We start from the raw sequence: 19768 nt of genomic DNA, 5'->3' as shown, positions 1-19768 counted from the left end.
AAGGAGAAATGGCAAGGCTGCAAAGGGGAGGCATATTGGTCAGCTTTCTGCACTATAACAAAATACCTGAGGTAATCAAATTATAAAGAGAAAAGATTGATTGTGACTCACAGTTTTGAAGATTCCAGTCCATGATTGGTTGGCCTCATTGCTCTGAGTCTGTGGTGAGGCAGCACAGCATGAAGGGCATGTGTGGAAGCCAAACTGCTTACCTCATGGCAGGAAGCAAGAGAGGAAGACCGCACAGGCCAGGGTCCCAAAATCCCCCGCAAGGACATGCCCTCAATGACCTAAGGACCTCCCATCAGGTTCTACCTTCCAAAGGGTCCAGTCTCCCCATAGCACCATTCTGGGGTACCAAGCCTTTAACAATTGGCCTTTGGGGACATTCAAGATCCAAACTATAGCAGGAAGACGGATCTGAGAGACATTGAGAAGGAAGATTTAAGAGCATTTGGTAAGTGAGTGTGGGTGGGAATTGAGAGAGGAAAAATGGAAGCCGACTTGGCTTTCTTTTCCCTGAGCTGGGGGAACAGGTCACTGTGGCTTTTTATCAGGAGATGGAGAGAAGAGGCTGTCAGAGTAATCAGTTTATAGATTAATTATTAAGGAATAGCAAGGACCTGGGAGCTCCCCTCCTCACTAATTAGTTAGCTGGTAATTAGGCAGTGGCTGATTAATGCTATTGCCTGCCCCCTGTGGGGTGGGAGGAGAGGAACTGAGTCATCCCCAGAGTTGCCGTGGTTCATAAGGAAGGGGGCAACCAGATTCTCTGCCATTACAGGACACCCCTCCACTCCCCCCAGAATCCCGATTCTGAAGGGCTATCCTTGATATCAGTTTTTCTCTTCCCATGCTCTTCAGATGTTCTTGCTCAACGGAGAGAAAGCACAGAAAGAGGGAAATATGTGTACCATGGAATTAGGATTCCCAGTAGTGGAGTTCTGCAAAAATGCCACAGCAACTTTCTTCTTCAAACACTTGGCATCTGTTTTTCCTGCATCTGTCAAGTGCACATCAAAGTTTAATTTTCCACTTTGGAACTATGATTTGTGTTCTGCTTCTCCCAGCCTGGGCTCCTATTTCCCTGAAAACTGCCTGTTCTACTATGAAATGAAAGTTTCCCAAGGCTGATGTAGCAGCTTACTGTAAAGTGTTGGGGAGAAACTTGAAGCTGAGTTTGGCAAAGGTTTCTGAAATCTGCAAATTCTCCTAAGTTACTTTAATCCCTGAGGTGCATTTGGACCCCTTCTTGGTGCCATAAGAGATTATATCTAATGGGAAGAGTCCCTGTGTTAGTCAGTTTTTCATTGCCATGAATAAAATACCTGGCAAGAACAACTTAGAAGAGGGGGAGTTTATTCTGACTCACAGTTTTGGAGGTCTCAGTCCATGGTCGGCTGACTCCAGGAACATCATGGCAAAAGTGCGTGATGGAGGAAAGCTTCTCAGCTCATGGCTGCAGGGAAACAGAGTGGGGGAGGGGGCCAGAGACATACAGTCCCCAAGGGTACACACCCCACCCCTTGACCTACCTCCTCCAGCTACGCAGCACCTGCTTACAGTTTCCACCCAGTAGTCCATTCAAATTACTAATCCATCAAATGTGTGAATCCACTGATGAGGGTCAGGACCCTCACTATCTGGTCATTGCCTAAGACCCTCACCTTCTGAACCTGGCCTCCTTGGAGACCAGGCTAGCAACACATGAGCCTTTAGGGAAATTTTAAATCCAAACCATAACAGCCCCCCTCTATCCCTTCAAATATTCTGATTGCTCAGGCAGCCAGACCAAAGCACCTGTCTCTGATTTCACTACAAACAGCTAGCTGCCTTGGGCAGGGGTACTGGGTCCACATCTTTCCCTTATTCTGTGACTGACATGAGGACAGAACGCTGCAAACACAGATGAAAAGACCCAGTGGTAAAGATTGTCTCCCATTCTGTAGGCTCTCTCTTCACATTATTGATTGTTTCCCTTGCTGTGAAGAAGCTTTTTAGTTTGAGTCCATCCCACTTATCGATTCTTGATTTTACTTCTTGCACTTTAGAAGTCTTTTTAAGAAAGTCAGATCATAGGCTGACATGGTGAAGATTTGGGCCTACTTTTTCTTCTATTAGGCACAAGGGTCTCTGTTCTAGTGCCTAAGTCCTTGGTCCACTTTGAGTTGAGTTTCATGCAGGGTGGGAGAGAGGGGTTGGATTTCATTTTGGCGAGGGAAAAAGATACACTCATATACTGCTGGTGGGACTGCAAATTGGTACAACTATTGTGGAAAGCAGTATGCCTCAGAAAACTTGGAGTGGAACCCCATTTGACCCAGATATCCCACTTTGGTTTATAGCCAAAGGACTTAAAATCAGTATACTATGGTGACATAGCCACATCAATGTTTATAGCAACTCAACTAACAATAGCTAAATTATGAAAGCAACCTACAGTCCTTCCACAGATGAATGGATAAAGAAAATGTGGTATATATACACAATGGAACATGATTCAGCTTTAAAAAGAATGAAATTATGGCATTTGCTGGGAAATAGATGGAACTGGAGAATATCATGCTAAGCGAAATAAGCTAATCCCAAAGAACCAAAGGCCAAATGTTTTCTCTGATATGCAGATACTAATTCATAATAAGTGGGGGGTGGGGCTAGGAAGAAATAGAGTTACTTTGAATTAGGTAGAGGGGAGTGAAGGGAGGGGAGAGGCATGGAGGTAAGAAGGATAGTAGAATGAATCTGGCATTATTACCCTATGTGCATATATGATTCCATGACCAGTGTGATTCTGCATTGTGTACAACCAGAAGAATGAGAAGTTATGCTTCATTTATGTATAATGTGCCAAAGTGCATTATACTGTCATGTACAACTAATTAGAACAAATTAAAAAAAAAAAAAAAAAAAGGAAAGGCCCAGTGGACCCTGGGTAAAATGCAGAGTGACCCAAGAGGACAATATATGGTCTGGATAGGACTTCATTCTATAGTGCTTTAAGAAATTAAAATGAAAAGTCATTTTTATTCACAAATCCAGATAACTGGCTTTTCCTGGAAATATCAGAAGATATGACCTCTCAGAGCCCAAGTTTCCATCTGTCAGCAGTTGCCTAGAGGTGAGCTGGTGTCCCACCAACTCAGAGTGTGTGGTCCTGAGGGTCACCTTCCCACAACCTCTTACTGTTTCCACAGCTCTGAGTTCCCCAGAACTCACTGCGGGGGGTTCCCCCAGACACCTTCCTTGACCCTTCACATCAGGTCACCTGCTTACCAACACTGCTGAAGCAGCCAGGGCGACATTGTGTTTTCAGTACAGGAGATTAAACCCAGGGGTGCTCTACCACTGAGCTGCAGCCCCAGGCCTTTTTATTTTTTGTTTAGAGACAGGCTCTCACTAATTTGCCTTGAATTTGTGACCCTTCTTCCTCAGTTTCCCAAGTGGCTGGGATTAAAGGTATGTCCCACTGCACCTGGAACCGTAGCAAATTCTATTACTTTATACACACAGAATAAAGTATAACTGCTTGCTGACTTATCTCAGTCCCTGGTCTGGTTTGGATCTTAAATGTACCCTAAAAGCTCATGTCTTGAAGGCTTGGTCCCCTGTGCAGCATTGTACAGAGGTAGGGCTTTGGGGAAGTAACTGGATCATGAGCTCTGACCTCATCAGTGGGTCAATCTATTGATTGCTGGGTGGACTACTGGGAAGTGGTGGAAACTGTGAGCAGATGGAGCATGGCTAGAGGAAGGAGGTCACTGAGGGATGCCCTTGAGGACTATATCCTGTCCCTGGCTTATCTGTACCCCCACCTCTGTTTCTCAGCTTCCCTGAGTGGAGAAGCTTTCTTCTCCTATGCCCTTCTACCATGATGTTTCTGCCTTACCTCAGGCCCAAGGCAATGGAGTTGGCCGACCACAGACTGAAACCTTTGAAACCATGAATCAAAAAGAAATCTTTCCCCCTTTAAATTGTGCCAGGTATTTGGTCACAACAATGAAAAGCTGACTTGCATGGTCCCCTTTACTGTAATTTAGTCTCTGTAAGAATGAGTATTTTATTGTGTTTGCTATTAATCTCCAGTGTCTTGCATAAGACCCAGGCTATAAGCAGATATTTAAATAAATACATTTGCAAAATGAGGATAGTGGACCAAATGATCTCTGGGGTCCACTTTAGTTGGCATATTCTGTTGCTCTGATGTTTCTCTTTAAACAAACACGTATTCATGGGATTTCTATTAGGATAATATATTGTATTAGTCACTACATATACTTGGATTGGAATACTTTGGTTTAGTTCCTTTCTTTTAGCAATAGGCAATGTAAGTGATAAACAGGAACCGTGGAGTTGAATCCTCGAATTTGCAAATGGGAAAACAGGCTCAAAGAAGGTAAGTGACTTTCTTAAAGTTACGTGGTTATAACTCAGGTTAGAACATGAGCCTCCAGAGAAGAGTCCACCTGCCTTTTTCTCTGGTCTGAAAGAACAGTGATCAATGCAGTAGGAAAGAATCAACTATATTGACATTCAATAAAAAAGAAAGGAAGACAGAGCAGGAAAGCAGTGCTAGACAGGAAATGCCAGGTGTTACCTTAATAGTGAAACAATAAATGCTATAGAGGTTTATAGAAGGGTAGAAGTCTTGCTAGAAGCATAGCTAGGATTAGGTAATCCCATGTCTATAGCAGTGGTTCTCAAACAGGGGTGCTCAGGCACCTCTCAGGAGACTTCCAGTTCCCTTTGAAAATGATGAACATACACATGTTCTGCATCACCTGCTGCCCAATTTCAGGATTTTTGTTTCTTATGAGTGGGTATGACACTGTCCTGGCCAATGAGGAGGAGAAAGAAGAAGAACTGGTTTGTAAGCAAGACCCAATGATGATGCTCTGCAGTAGTTTGGCAGCTAGTGACATTTTTATATTGCAGGCAGTGATTTAATTGCAGCAAAATATCATTGCCCATTGCATTATTTTAATGCAGTCAACTGTTGCTGGTTTAATTTTGACATTTATTTTGGTTTCAGAATTGTTTAAGAGCTATAAGCAAAAGCACTTCGCATTTAGTTGTGTTCATTTTATATGTATTTAAGCACCGATGCACTAGAAGTAATCCGTAAAATGCTGAAGGTCCAGAAGATTTTATCCTTCCTTTAAAAGGAGCCTATGCATTATTCAAGGTGATTGTAAACACTGACTTCCTATAGCTCTTTTATTTCAGTTATGAGAAACTATTGGCATGAGAGATGATTTAAGCAGCTGAGCTCTTGAGCGTCAGTGAGTGGGTTACTTAGGAGGAACTTGGTGTAGGAGATGTAATATGCTCTTTCCAGAGTAGGTAGCTATGCCCACAGGCAATCATAGAGTCTAAGAGGTAATTCTGACTCTTACTTTGCTGACTTCAGAACTGAATTCTTTGTAAGCTGTTAAGAGGCACAAGGTCTGAAAGGAGGAAGGGTCTGTCTTCCTTTAACAAGATATAAACGAAAAGTAGGTAAACTGTAGCCCATGGACTAAATTTGGTCCGCAGACTGTTTTCTTTTTTTTGTGAATAGTTTTATTAAAACTTAACCACACCCACTTGTTTACAAATGGTCTGTGGTAATGCCTTAGTCCAATAGTTGTGATAGACACTCCGCAAATACAGCCCGCAAAGTCCTGATTCACACAAGCTAAATATAAACCTTTTCTGCATTGTACTTTCAGTTCATACACATATTGTCTGATCCTCTAAAGTGACTTAATTAATCTGTCCTGTCTGTGTAATTAGGAAATCCTAGATGTTTGTTGCTTCAGATTTCACTAATGAGGGAATCTACTCTGTCCTTAATATCGATTGCTACTTTCTTAAAATAGTTGGGAATTGGAGATGGCGAGGTGCTGTTTTATTCGGGATGCCTAGGACAGAGCGGGCTTCAGGCTGGACTGTGAATGAGGTGCTCCTTTTCTCATCCACAGCCCCTCCTGTCTGGGTCTCCTTCCTTTATCACATCTTTTGCTACCTTTTCACTCTTTCGCCTCACGTCCATGTCAGGGAAGATCCTCATAGCTCGCTTGTATATCCCTCTAGGTTTGCTCAATTTATGCCCTTTTTTCTTCATCCAAGGGTAGCCACACTTGGATCTTTTTATTCCAACTGTGGAATAAGAAGCTTTAATATTTCCTTAAAGAGGAGCTGAGAGCATGTGGGAGGAGTGGGGTAGCACAGGTGGGAAGTGGGACAGGCTTTTTCCCTGATGCACTGCACCTAAGCCCAAAGCTGCTGGGATGACCAGCCCCTTCCCTCACCTCAACAGCCGCAGAGGTTCAAAGGGGTCCCAGATTCTAAACAAAAGATTCCCCATGTGTTATGGTTTGGATGTGAGATGTCCCCAAAAATCTCACGTATGAGACAAAGCAAGGTTCAGAGGAGAAATGATGGGCTGTGAGAGTCTTAACCCAATCAGTGAATTAATCCACTGATGGAATTAAGTGAGTGGTAACTGAAGGGGTGGGGTGTGGCTGGAGGGGCGTGGCTTTGGGGTATATATTTGTATCTGGTGAGTGGAGTTTCTTTCTCTGCTTTCTGATCACCATGTGAGCTGCTTCCCTCTGCCACACTCTTCCACTACGATGTCCTGCCTCACCTTGATCCCCAAGGAGTGGAGCCAGCCTCTTATGAACTAAGGCCTCTGAAACCCTGAGCCCATAAATAAACCTTTTCTCCTCTGTAATTGTGCTGATCGGATCTCCTAGTCACAGAAGCGAGAAAGCTGACGAAAACACCATGTATTTGATGTATGCATGGAATCACCTAAGACTCACAAAGAAGGTAGAGGAGACAAATGCTCTTTGGCACCCTTGCCTGGAGTTGTGGGGGGCGTGGTGGGATGTGAGGACAGCGCCTACAGGAGGCATTTGCTCCTGAACATGCTCTGCTTTTAAAAAGGAAGCGGGGGAAGGGAGGAATTATGTTGGGAATAACCAAAGCAATGTCAAGCCCGGGAGCCCTCTTCTTCAACTTGAGTTGGCATTGCTCACCTCCAGCAAGTCAGGTCAGCCACAGCGAGCTTTCTCAGGGAAAAGGTGCCCTCAGGGACCAGCAACAAAGAGGCAGGGGCAGGTGGCTTCCATGCCACTTATTGGAGCCTATGTTTTTAAAGGTAGAGAAAAGAGTCCTGCATTTTCTTCATGTTTAAATATATCGGGAGTGTTATAAGTTAATTGTTTATTATGGCAACAAACAATTTGTCACATATGATTTGTGTGTGTATGTGTGTGTGTGTGTGTGTGTGTATGTGTATTGGTGAGGATTGAATCCAGGACTTTGCACATGCTAGGCAAGCACTCTAGCACTGGGCTACATCCCCAGCCCTTTTAAAACTTTTATATTATTTTACTTATTTGTTTATTTTGAATAGGGTTTCACTAAGTTGCCAAGTTGTGATCTTCCCTTCCTAGTTCAGCCTCCTGAGTAGCTGGAATTAAAGGTGTGTGGCACCATACCCAGCATCATATATGCTTTTTTAAAAACATTTATTAAGCAAGTATTGTGTATGAGAAGACTCATCACAGCAAGGATGAAGGTTTTTCTCCATCTTTGAGAAACTCCAGTCCTAATAAGAATGACAGACTTGTCAACAATTGCAATCTGGGCTGGAGAAACTGAGAAAACTCCCCTTAACATAATGTTCTACTCATTCAGTCACACCAATTTTGATTTTTTATGTTCAGTGTTGATTAAGTCTTAGCTGTTAAGTTTGTCAGGAAATAGTGCTCCAAGTTAATCCACAAGAATTTCAGTTGAAGGGGTGAATTTGGATATGTTCAAATTGTGACTCAGTTGAAAAACACCTTCTCTGCTATGCCCCCTCACCATTTCCACCTGCCAGATAAACTTGGAGAGATACAATAAAAGTCTAGCTTGGAAATTGGCAAACTAGAGCACAAAGGTCAAGTTATATCTGCCTCCTGTTTTTACAAATCACTTTCTGTGGAACACAGGTGTGCCCATCTACTTACATAACATTTATTGTCTGTTTAGTCACATTTTGCACTGTTGTGACTAAAAGACCTGACCAGAACAACTGTAGAGGAGGAAAAATTTATTTGGGGACTCTCAGTTTTAGAGTTCTTACTCCATAGAAGTCTGGCTCCATTCCTTGGGGCTCAAGGTGAAGCAGAACATCATGTTGGAAGAGTGTGGCAGAGAGAAGCAGTTCACATGATGATCGGAGAGCAGAGAGAGAGAGAGAGCAAAATATATACCCCAAAGGCACACCTCCAATGACCCTTTTTGTCCAGCCACACCCTACTTGTCTTCAGTTGCCACTCAGTTTATTCCATCAGGGGATTAACTCAGTGATTGAATTAAGATTCTCATAACCCAGTCATTTCTCCTCTAAACCTTTTTACATTGTCTCACACAATGAATGAAAAAACACAAGTTTTTGGGGGACACCTCATATCTAAACCATAACCATAACATTGCTCATGGCTGTCTCATGCTATTACACCAGAGCTGAGTAGTTGAGACAGAAATATATAGGTTATCAAAGTCTACTATATGTACTATCTTGCCCTTCATTCTTGATCTGCACTCTACTAAACATCTATAGAAAGTCAAAAGCTATGATATTCAGCATCTCAGGCTGGGGATATAGCTCAGTTAGTAGAGTGCCTTCCTCGCAAGCACAAGGCCCTGGGTTCGATCCCCAGTGCCAAAAATAAATAAATAAATAAAAACATTAAAAAAATAAGATATTCAGTACCTCTGGTTAAAAAAAGAATCTTAAGAACTGGATCATTGGTATAATTTAATACTGGCTAAAAAAACAGACAGACTTGGGTTTAAATCAAATATCATCTTCTATGATGAAGGACTACATTGTTAGCTAGCTAAGAAATTTTTAGCATTCACACACTTTCAAGTCTCTGTTGACTTGTGCATTTATGAATATTAGGGAATACAGATACTCCTCCAGTTAATGGTGGGATTATGTTCTGATAAATCCATTGTAAGTTGAAGAACTGTAAGCAGAAAATGCATCTGCTACACCTAACCTACATCATACTTAGGAGCCCAGTACTCTGTATGGATTTTCTCCTCAAGATCCCAAGAACCGGAGCTGAAGTTCATCACTGCCACCCAGTATGAAGAGAGAGATCCTACCACAAATTGCTAATCCAGGAAAAGATCAAAACTCAAAATTCGAAGTACAGTTTCTACTGAATACATATAGCTTTTACATCATCATAAAGCCAAGAAAAATATAAAACATCAAGTTAGGGACCATCTGAACTGAATGCTTATGAAGTAAGCCATTTCAGGAGTGCGATAAAACCCAAATCACTGAGACCCAGGTGTATTAGTCAGTTTTGCATCATTGTAACAAACGACCTGACATAGGAGTCTTATGAAATAAAGAGAGGATTATTTTGGTTTATAGCTCTAGAGGTTCAAGTTCAAGATCAAGTGGCCTCATTTGTTTAGGTCTCTGGTCAGGGCATCATACCGTGGCAGGAGCAGTGCCCACATTTTAAGCCAAGAAGGAGAGAGTAGAGGGGGAGGCAAAGAGAGCGAGGGAGAGAGAGAAAGAGAGACCAGTGTCCCATAGTCCTTCAAGGGCATGTGAGAACAGGGCCCCAATGAACTAAGGACCAACCACTAGACCCCACCTCTTAAAGGTCCACAGTACCTCCAATACCACCATCCTGGGGAGCAAGCCTTTACATCTGAACCTTTGGAGGTCACTCATCTGAACCATAGCACTAGCCATCACTCCTACTACCCGGTTAGAAGATAATACAAAATCACTTTGGAAAAGCGAGGCCATTAAGATCTAGAGTATGTGAAATGTGTTTCAGAGAAGTTCCTCCAGCCCTCCAAATTCCCTCGTGGACCTGCTGCAACAGGATAGCTCTCTACATCTGAGCTGCTCAGTTCTTGTCCATCCACAGCCATTTATACTTCAGGAAACTGAAGTCTTCAGGGAACTTCAGGAAGAACTGATTCAGTCAATTTATGCCCTATATTTAACAGAACATTTAAAAATATCTGGCTCTCCTGATTCTGTAGCCAAACTCAGAATCAGCAAGGGCATTTCCTCTCAGAAGAGGAAACAGAAGCACTGCCCAGCTGTTCCTACAAAGTGTCTTTGCCTCTAAAATTGCTGCAAGATAGAAAGTCCATTTCTCCATGGGGATCCGAGATGCAGAGCCTTGGAGTAAAGGGAACTGGGAGGTCATGTGTGATGACAGGGGCAGTCATGGAAGCAAGCGTGGCTGCAGTTGTTCACCTCTGCTTGATCAGCAAGTCTGGCCCATGATGTGACAGTCGGGAGTATGTAGAATGGAGCCCGTTTGTCCAGAGAAAATAGACTGTTAATGCAACACTGTGTCTCTTGTCTCTGATATGGTGTCTACCTTATATGCAGGCATGAATGCATGGTTGAGTGAACAAATACTCATAAATGAGTTAAGACCTCAGACTCCAGAGACAGGCAAAATCGAGTTTAGATCCCACCTTCCCCAGTTGCCACAGCTCGGATACAGTTTTGAGTGTGCCCCAGGGTTTCATGTGTCGAAATTTAATCCCCATTGTAAGGTTTTAAGAGGCTGGAAACGTAATCCAATTGATGTTTAGAGGTGGGGTCTTTGGGAAGTGATCGGGGTTAGATAAAGTCACTAGGGTGGAACCTCCTAGTGGCTTTGTAAAGGAGGGAGAGAGACGAGACAGACAGGCACACATGAATACACATGCTCCTTATCTCTCACCACATGATGCCATTGGGACTGGCAACAAGAAGGCCATCACCAGATGCAGGCTGTCACCTTTGGATCAGAGCCATGAACCAAAATAAACCTCTCTTCTTTATAAAATTAGCAAGCCTCCAGTATTTTATTATAGTTGCAAAGAAAGAATTAAATTTGGTAATTTCTGCATAATGATGTGGCCCAGAATTTAGCAGTTTCAGTTATTTTCTCAGTTTCTGGGGGTGAGGAATCTGGATGGGGCTTCACCGAGTACCTGTGGATCAGTCTCTTCCAAGGCTACAGTCACTCCAAGCCTTGATTGGTGGAGGGCCTGCTTCCAAGCTCACTTATGTGGCTGTGGGAAAATAGACATAACCCAAATTTTGCTATTTTAACCATTTTAACTGTACAGTTCGGTGACTTTTGGTATATTTATGATTTATAGCCATCCCTGATATCTCCCAAACTTTTTCATGAACTCGAACAACAACTTGAAGCCACAGTGTTTTAATAACCTAATCTCAGTCTCATAATGGACTTCCTCCATTACGTTGGGTTCTATTTCCGGAATGTCACCAAATCTGGTCCACTGTTATGGGGAGGTTATTACACAGGGCAGGACTATCAGGAGGTGGACATGCTTGGGACCTTCCTGGAAGATGCCTGTCATAAAGCTGTGTGACCTTACCTTGTGCAGATGGCTTAACCTCACTAAAACAGGGATGCCTTAGTCTGTTTGGGCTGCTCTATCAAAATGCCATAAACTGAGTGGCTTACATACAACCATTTTATTTTTCATAGTGCTAGAGCCTGGGAATTTCAAGATCAAGGCAGATGCTGTGTCTCTTGAGGGCCGGCTACTTTATATACCTCCTTCTTGCCATATCTTTACATAGAAGCAGGGGCAGGTGTCTCTCAGGCATGCTTTAAGGGCACTAGTCCCACTGATGAGGGTACTGTCCCCATGATTCTGTGATCTAAATACCTCCCAAAGGCTTCACCTCCTAACCACCAGCTTGGAGAGCAGGATTTCAGCATAGGAATTTGACCATAGCAGGTGCTGGCCCAAAAGAGCTATGTCCATATCCAGAGGAAGCACCACCAAGTTCTCTGCTCATCAGCATGACATAAAATGGGCGGGTCTGAGCCATGAAGTTCAGCCACCTTGGAGTTCAGACAGCATCTTCCTTCACAGCCTTTTGGATTCTCCATGATGCTGCAGCAACCACACATATCTGACCCTGATGGCAGGAGCAGAGAGGACGGAAGCAGGGGCTATCTGCCATCTGACCCATACATCTTCTCCCTCGTACGCTCTTCATGTAGAGCAGAGCTTCCTCTAAGGACAGAGAGGCCTTCAGGGGACAATGTCTCACTAACATATCCTCGTCGTACCAACTCTAGGAATGGATCCACCTGCCTCAGTTTCTCACATTCACAACCAAGATGCCGCTCATGTTCCCATCCTGGTTTATTCTCTTTTTCTCATGCAAATTCCAAACATTCTTCAATGCTTCTCCCCTCTTTGCTGTTGAGCTATCCTGTGCAGTGAATATGAAACAGCTCCTCTGCAGCTCTTGCGTGCAATGAGCAAGCAGGCTGCTTTAAAAAATATTCTTTATAGTTCTCCAGAATGGCAGTGTGTATTTCCATTCCTGTCCCCCTTTGCAGGTCAACCCCAAGCAGCCCATGGGTGCGTATGGGTCACCATATATTCTGCTATCTCTTTGTGCTTCTTTTCTATAGTTCTGCAGGCTAGTACCAATTCAAATCCTTAATTAATCAGCTGGAAATTAACTCAGATTATTGTAGTTTTAAGCCAAAGAGGTGAATTAATATGCCACTCAAAGGTTTCCAGCAAGAAATATTTTGGAAAAAATACTAAAATAGTTCAAATAAAAATAGTGTACAAGGTGATGCTAAAAAGCATATAAATACTGAATGGTATTTTCCGAAGTATGCTCTGTGGAATGAAATGCTATCTGTTTACCCACTGACCGAAATTAAATTGATAATCTCTTGGGTTCATGAGAATATGGAGAAATAGTTGTAGACTTTTTGCTGCTGGAGTGTAAATTAGACCTTCCTCTTGGGAGGTAATTTGACAGTATCTGTCAGAAATGAAAATGTATGCACTTTTGGCCCAGCAAAAATTAACTTATTTATTAGGTCTTAACTCATGTATTACCTAACTCATTTGCTCAAATACATATTTGTGCCTATGTACGTGGTAGACCCTAGGTCAGAGACAACAGTGACTCATTTACATACTGATGCATTAACAGTCCATTTTCTCTAAACAAACAGGCATTTTACATAGTCCCTGACCATCATATCATAGGAGAGAAATTAATTTCATATCATTCTTGCAAAAAAGAGTATATACATCCCATACATATCCTTTTATATCATCCTATACAAAAGGGCACATGTATGTACAAGGGCTTCATTGCAGAACTGCTTTTAAATAAGAAAAAGTTGGAAATAACCTAAATAGTACAATAGGCCTTGTAAATCAATTATAGTGTGCTTCTCCTCTGGAGCAGATATTGAGTCAGATCTTTGTGAAGTCACATGGAAAGATGGACATAATATTTTGTTACCTGGAAGAGGCAAGTCCTAGAGCAGTATTTCAGTGTGATCCCTTCTGTAGGAAAACACGCGCGCACACACACACACACACACACACACACACACTCATATATAAAACACATAAATAATATATTCCCACATATAAGCCTATATACAGATATGTGTGTATACACTGTATACATATGTAAATATAATTCTTATTTACTTGTGCAATACTGTGTATGCATATATACATATACATGTATATCATGTGACCTACATAAGATATGTGTGGAAGGATACACATCAGACTGTTAAAAGTAATTATTCTTCCTCTTGGGAAAGAATAGAATTTGCTAGAGTGTGATGGGGTATCTTCCTACTTTACCATACATACTGGCTTAGTGTTTGAATTCCATATAATTAGCATATATTGCTCTTGCAGCTTTTATGAAACAATTTAAAAATTATCTCTTAAACCTGTTATAGAAGTAATATATATTTATTTTTAAGGAAAGGGAGAAAGAGGAAAAAACTTGTAGTACTTCCCAGAAGCAATTATCATTAATCTTCTTTTTCTACATGTCGTTTTGCAAAAAATAAAATGTAATTAGTCCATATAGATTGTCTTGTAAGCTACTTCTTCTGTCACAACAAATGATAAATGTTATTATTCCCTAAGGAGCTACACAATAAACATGTAGTATCGGTAGATACCCAATTATCATACCATTGCTAATGGATATGATATTATGGTTTAGTTAAACAAGATTGCAGGTAACTAGAAGTTAGAAAAGGGTAAGGTAAATTCTTAATGCAATACCCTGTTTACCTGGGCATACCTGGGGACCTGCACCCAGTCCCGTCTGTCCTGCATCCACACTGTCAGTGCTTTAAATATGAGCTTCATTGGCATTTCTGATTCAGTTCCTTCTGATTCCCAGAGTATCTTGCCCTAGGTCCTGGGTTTCCCTTTTGCTAATAGTCAACAGGGTTTCTCCCTTTTCCTGACAAAACAGCACATTGTGTGTGAGAGACCTTGGAGAAGGTTGAAGCTCTCAGGCTCATCACCCATCTGTAGGGCAATAATAGTGCCTACCTCCTAAGATGGTTAATTGAGGAAGTGAGGGAATCCATCTCAGTGGGTTAGGTGTGCCTGGTGCTTGAGGCAGCGATTGCTGTTATTGGAATCACCCTTCTTTCACGCAGCCCATTCGGTTTGGTTGAGATCGGTTACACCCTCAGCTCTTGAGGTTGCTAAGGTAATTAGCTAATCTCATCCTCCTGGACTCTGTGATTGGTTTGGAAAGGGAACTTAACCTGATTCGGACCTATGATTGTCACTCTGAATACTTTAATATTTTAGGAAGCGACACTGTTTTCTCTAGGTTTGTGCATAATGTATGCTAGGCTCGCTGTTGTCGCAGGCAAGAGTTTGGGGTGTGAGTTTCTCAGCACGTAAGGACAGCACAGAAACCAATCAGGCAAAGTAGCAGGAGGGTCACGTCCTGGTGACACTGTGTGACCTCTGTCATGAGCAGCATCTGACCAGCTGTCCCTCCACTCCTCTGTCATTTAATCCAGAATATTCCCAATTTGCTCAAACCACTTAGAGTTGGGTTTTCTGTCACTGGCAACCTATGGTTTCAAGAGATATATCCCACACCTAGCCAACGTCATCATGCCTTAGTGTGATGGTCTTTCTGTGGTCTTTTCTTCCATGGGACCTTAAGCTTTGCAAAGACAGGGCCTAGGTCAAGTTTACCTTTGTGTCTCCAGTTCCCAGAAATAGAGCTTGATTATAGTAGGTGCTAAGGATTTGCTGAGGGAATAAAATACTTCAGAGGCCACCTTGATTACATATAATGCCAACATAGTCAACATAACCTCTTCAGTACTGCTTCTCCAGGGCTAAAATCTGCTGATGCTACCAGGAAGACAAAACAGGAAGGAGGCATTAACATTGGGAGCCCAGTGGGAGCTAGGTAAGGTGTGCGACACATTATATTATGTTGTGTCATTTAATCTGAAACCCAATTGCTCTTTACCCTTCCTGTATGGCAAGGTAAATCTATTACTTTGCTTCCAAGTGAGTAAAATATCAATGAAATAAGAACAAAATATGTGTACCTTTAGGCATCTATTAAGAAACATGAAAGGCAAATGAAAAATGTACGTATTTTATTCTTTCAAATGCGGTAATCATTTGAGTCTTTTGAGTTTAAGATGCTGCATTTAATAAATTTTTACTATTATTGAAATGAGTGATGTCATTAAAATATGCCATTTCGGTAGTAAAATATTTAAATTCAAAGTCCCCTTAAGATTATAGAGAGTGACGTTTCACCCTCTCACTTTATTAACAGGGTGAAGCGATGCAGTTGTATAAATGCAGGCCAATTTGAAGCTCACAGGAATACTGTCCCCTCTCCATGCTGCCGGTTTATTGTCCCACACTGGTGACATTTGCCTTTGGAGCTAGATGGCCAGGAGAGAAGCACTGTTCTTCACTTCAGAAGGTGTACCTGGCTTCCTGACTTCTCCCCTCACTCTCAGGGAGCACACACTAGGGAGACCCATGTCACAATGCTTGTCCTCCATCCGTGGGTAACTCACGTGGCTTGTGGTTATTTTTCATAAGAATGAAGACCATGGAATGTCCCAGCTCTCCCTATGACATTGCTCCTTATGAAACAATCTATAGTAAGTCATTCCTCAGTACCCTTTGTGTGCTGGTCCCAGGAGCCCCCAGACCAAAATCTGCAGGTGCTCAACTCCCTTATATAAAATGGCACAGCATTTCCATGTAGCCTGTGTAGCAAGTCCTCCCATATACTTTAAATCATTTTCAGATTACATCCAATACCTAATGCAGCACAAATGCTATGTAAATATTTGTGATAATGTATGGGTCAGGGAATAATGACAAAGAGAAAATCTGTACTTATTCATTTCAGTCAGTTTTTTCCCCCCCAAATATTTCCAACCCAAGACTGGTTGAATCCACAGAAGTGTAACCCATAGATATGGAGGTCTAACTGTATATTAATGAGTTAAATATGAGGATGTCATTTAGCTATCTATAAAATCACATTCATCAAAACTAATTATTGCTGTATTTATTCACTAAATATTTATAGAGCACCCTGCTGTGGACCAAACTCTTTGTGGAATACAAAGATGTTCCACTCACTCACTCATTTGAATAAGAAGAATGTACTAGAACACAGCATCTCAAACTCAGAAGACTCAGATAATTATTGCCTTTTGAAGAATAGAACGTGTACACTTTTCATCTGCCTTTCTGTTTTCTTATTAGATGCGTTGAAGGTACTCACATTTTGTTCCTCTTTCACTGACATGTCACTCACTTGGAAGTCAAGTAATAGGCCTATATGATCCCACAGCAGAAAGGGAGGAAGAGAAATTGAGTTTCTGATTAAATGACACGGGGAACGTGAAGCATCACACTCTTAACCCAGCTCCTAACAGGCACTCAATCCACAAAGGAGAGGAGGATCTCTTGTCTGGATGAGCTGAAGATCAAGTTGAGTTATCCCTTAATCATTTTTTCCCTTTACAGTTAGAATTTGATGGAGAAAAGCATCTTATAAAGTGTTCAAGAACTTGGTGGACAGGTTGAGGATGACTGTTAGTGACAGCCACAGGCAGGCTGAGCAGCAAGCTATTCAGGGGAGGGGAAACGGCCAGGTCCTCTAGTGCCCTCTTGCTGTCAGAGTGGGGAGCTTTCCTGGTCTCCTGGTTCAGTTGCTTCTACCTTTCTCATATTTTTGGGCTGGCTTCATTTCATCTTCAAATGTATCCACAGTTTTTTACTGTCTGATCAGGGAAGGACATACCGCCATATTATGAGAACATTTAGGTGGAAAATCTCTGGGGGAAGTAATTTTTTATGTCATTTGAAAGCAAGAAGAGTGTTTTGTTTTTGCATCACTTCAATTCTGGGAAATTGAAGTGACTTTGCTACTTCAAGTCTTTGTCCTGATAACAGATGCAATTTCATTAAAAATTCATCTCAGTGAGAATTTTCTGGGGTGGAGGAAGGACTTCCAAGTTGTTACATCCAATAATCTAGAAAATGAGGCTAACCTAAGTCACGGAATGTCCTTTGAGCATGGATCTACTTAGTCTTCCATTTTTTCCATTCTCCATTTTATTTGGTGTTGAATTCCCAGGAACTCTTTTCAAATTATTGACTATCTTTTTCCTCTCTCCTTTCTCTGCCAGTTCCCCTCCACACACACCATCTGATAAAGGGGCAATTTTCAAAGAATGTTCTTTAATTGAGGAATAAATAATAAATGTCAGTCTATGTGTATCCATATTACTAATCAAAATGCTTAATATGAAATATCAGTAAAAAATGACCAACGTCACATTTTTTATCCTCTATCAAAATCACAACCCTATTTTGCCCTTTGTTTTAAAATCTATGGAAGCAGAAATTCCTAAGAAAATGCTAAACGTATCAGAGAAATTCAGGTAAATCTATGGGAAGAGAAGAGGACACGGACACTCACCTTAGCCACAACCTAAACTTTTTCAGGAGGGATAATGTGTTAGTCAACTTTTTGTCTCTGTGACCCAAATATCGGACAAGAAAACTTGGGAGGAAGAAAAATTTATTTTGAGTTCACAGTTTCAGAGATTCAGTCCATGTTCAGATGATTCTATTGCTCTGATCCTGGGGTAAGGCAGGACAACATGGTGGAAGGGCGTAGTAGAGGAAGGCTGCTTAGTTCAGGAAGCAGAAAGAGATGGGGCGGGGTGGGGTACAAGTGAGAAGCCAGGGATAAAATATAAACCCAAGGGCAGTCCCTTCCCCCATGACTAACTTCCTCCAGCCACCCCGCCACACCTATGTACTATTACCACCCAGTAATCCATTCAAATTATTAATCTGTGAAAAAGATTAATCCATTGATGAGCTTAAGATTCTTACAATCTAATTATTTCAACTCTGAACATCCCAGCATTGACTAACATGTACGCTTTCTGAGGGGAACATGTCTTATGTAAACCATAGCACGTATCTAGAGACAAATCTTGGAGGTGTTGAAGGATCTGAAAGATAAGAGGAAAACATGAATCTAGAGGCCCAGGAACTGTTTCAAGAAGGAAGAGGTCAAAAGCATCAAGTCCTGATAAAATACCATGATTAAAAGGACTGAAAACATACCCTGGATTTAGAGACCTAAGATTATTAATGACCTCCAAAGACACTGTATTAAGAGAATCAGGGACTAGAATCCAATGGACTTGTCGAAGTAGTGAGTGGGAAGTAAATGAATTGAAGTATAGTAATGAATGGATGCTTTCTTCAAATTAACTGTAAAGGAAGTGATAGAAGAATAGCTGGAGAAATATAGGAATGTAAAGACTGAGAAATACTTTATTTTAGAGGGTAGATACTTGAACAGGTATAAAGATTGAGCTGTAAGGGAGAAATTGAATAACCAAGAGAAGGTATAAGAGATGATGTTGTATTCCAGAGACCCATGATGACCAAGGATCATCTTAGAAATGACCTGAGATACACAGTGCCCCTGGAAAAAACCCTATTTTCAGATAACTTCTAAATTTCAGAAAATTCAGATTTGCTAACTGGAGTTTGAAAAGAAGACATCTCAGTTATGATTTGCTCCACCTTTGACTCTAATGAATTCAGAATTATGTGGAATTTTATGTCAAGCCTTGGAAAATAAGGAAAAGGAGTGCGCAGTGAGGATATGTGGAAATAAAATGAAAAGCTCGACATGGCCAATAAACTCACTACAGGTGAATCTAGCTTTTCCATAACCTGAGAGAGGTGGTGTGGTCCAGCAGTTAGATTTTATCTCAAGTTGGACTTCCAAATATTGAAAACTATCACCAAAAAGCCAACATGTATCTAACCCACACATTAATGACCAGGGGAAGCGAGCCTAGAGCCACAGATTTTGGTGTGTCTAAAAAAGGTCAGTGAATTCAGTACCCTGCCCAACCCCTCAATTGGACACCAATTCCTGTCCATTTTGAGGATTCTAGGCTAAGATTTCTAAGGCGTGAATGCTGGGTAATGCTTTGGGAACATGGCAATACTAATTATGCTAAATACTCATGATTGGCTGTCTAGTTTTGTATTTATATGATAACTTAACCTAATCAAAGACTCACTTCAGCCAAGCTGACCTTGCTGAATTGCCTGTCTCCGCTGCCAGCAATCTCATCAGAGAGGAGGGTAATAGGGAAACAGAAGGCAGTTTGTGTTGTGATTTATGGGGCCATGCAGGCAGTGTTTATGTTGGTAGGAACTGTGAATAGATGCTCTGGGAAGCTGAATAGGGTGGAGAATTTTTTTAACTTGGCAGGCATGTTATATTTGGAAATTCTCCAGTGACACATCAGAGATTCAATAAATTGTTGCAGTTCATGTTCTTGCTTTCTGTGACATCCCTCAC

The 19768-nt window shown here is 41.6% G+C and overlaps 1 protein-coding gene across 10 annotated transcripts in view; it reads left to right on the top strand.

Annotated features, from left to right (window-relative positions):
• RGS6 (regulator of G protein signaling 6) overlaps window positions 1-19768 on the top strand; it is a 560790-nt gene that overhangs the window by 230087 nt on the left and 310935 nt on the right. The window lies entirely within an intron of this gene.

This window comes from Sciurus vulgaris (assembly GCF_902686455.1).
Source record: "Sciurus vulgaris genome assembly, chromosome: 2".
In the NCBI taxonomy this organism is placed as follows: Eukaryota; Metazoa; Chordata; class Mammalia; order Rodentia; family Sciuridae; genus Sciurus; species Sciurus vulgaris.
The sequence above is the reverse complement of the archived record's forward strand: the minus strand, read 5'-3'. Positions and strand labels throughout refer to the sequence as shown.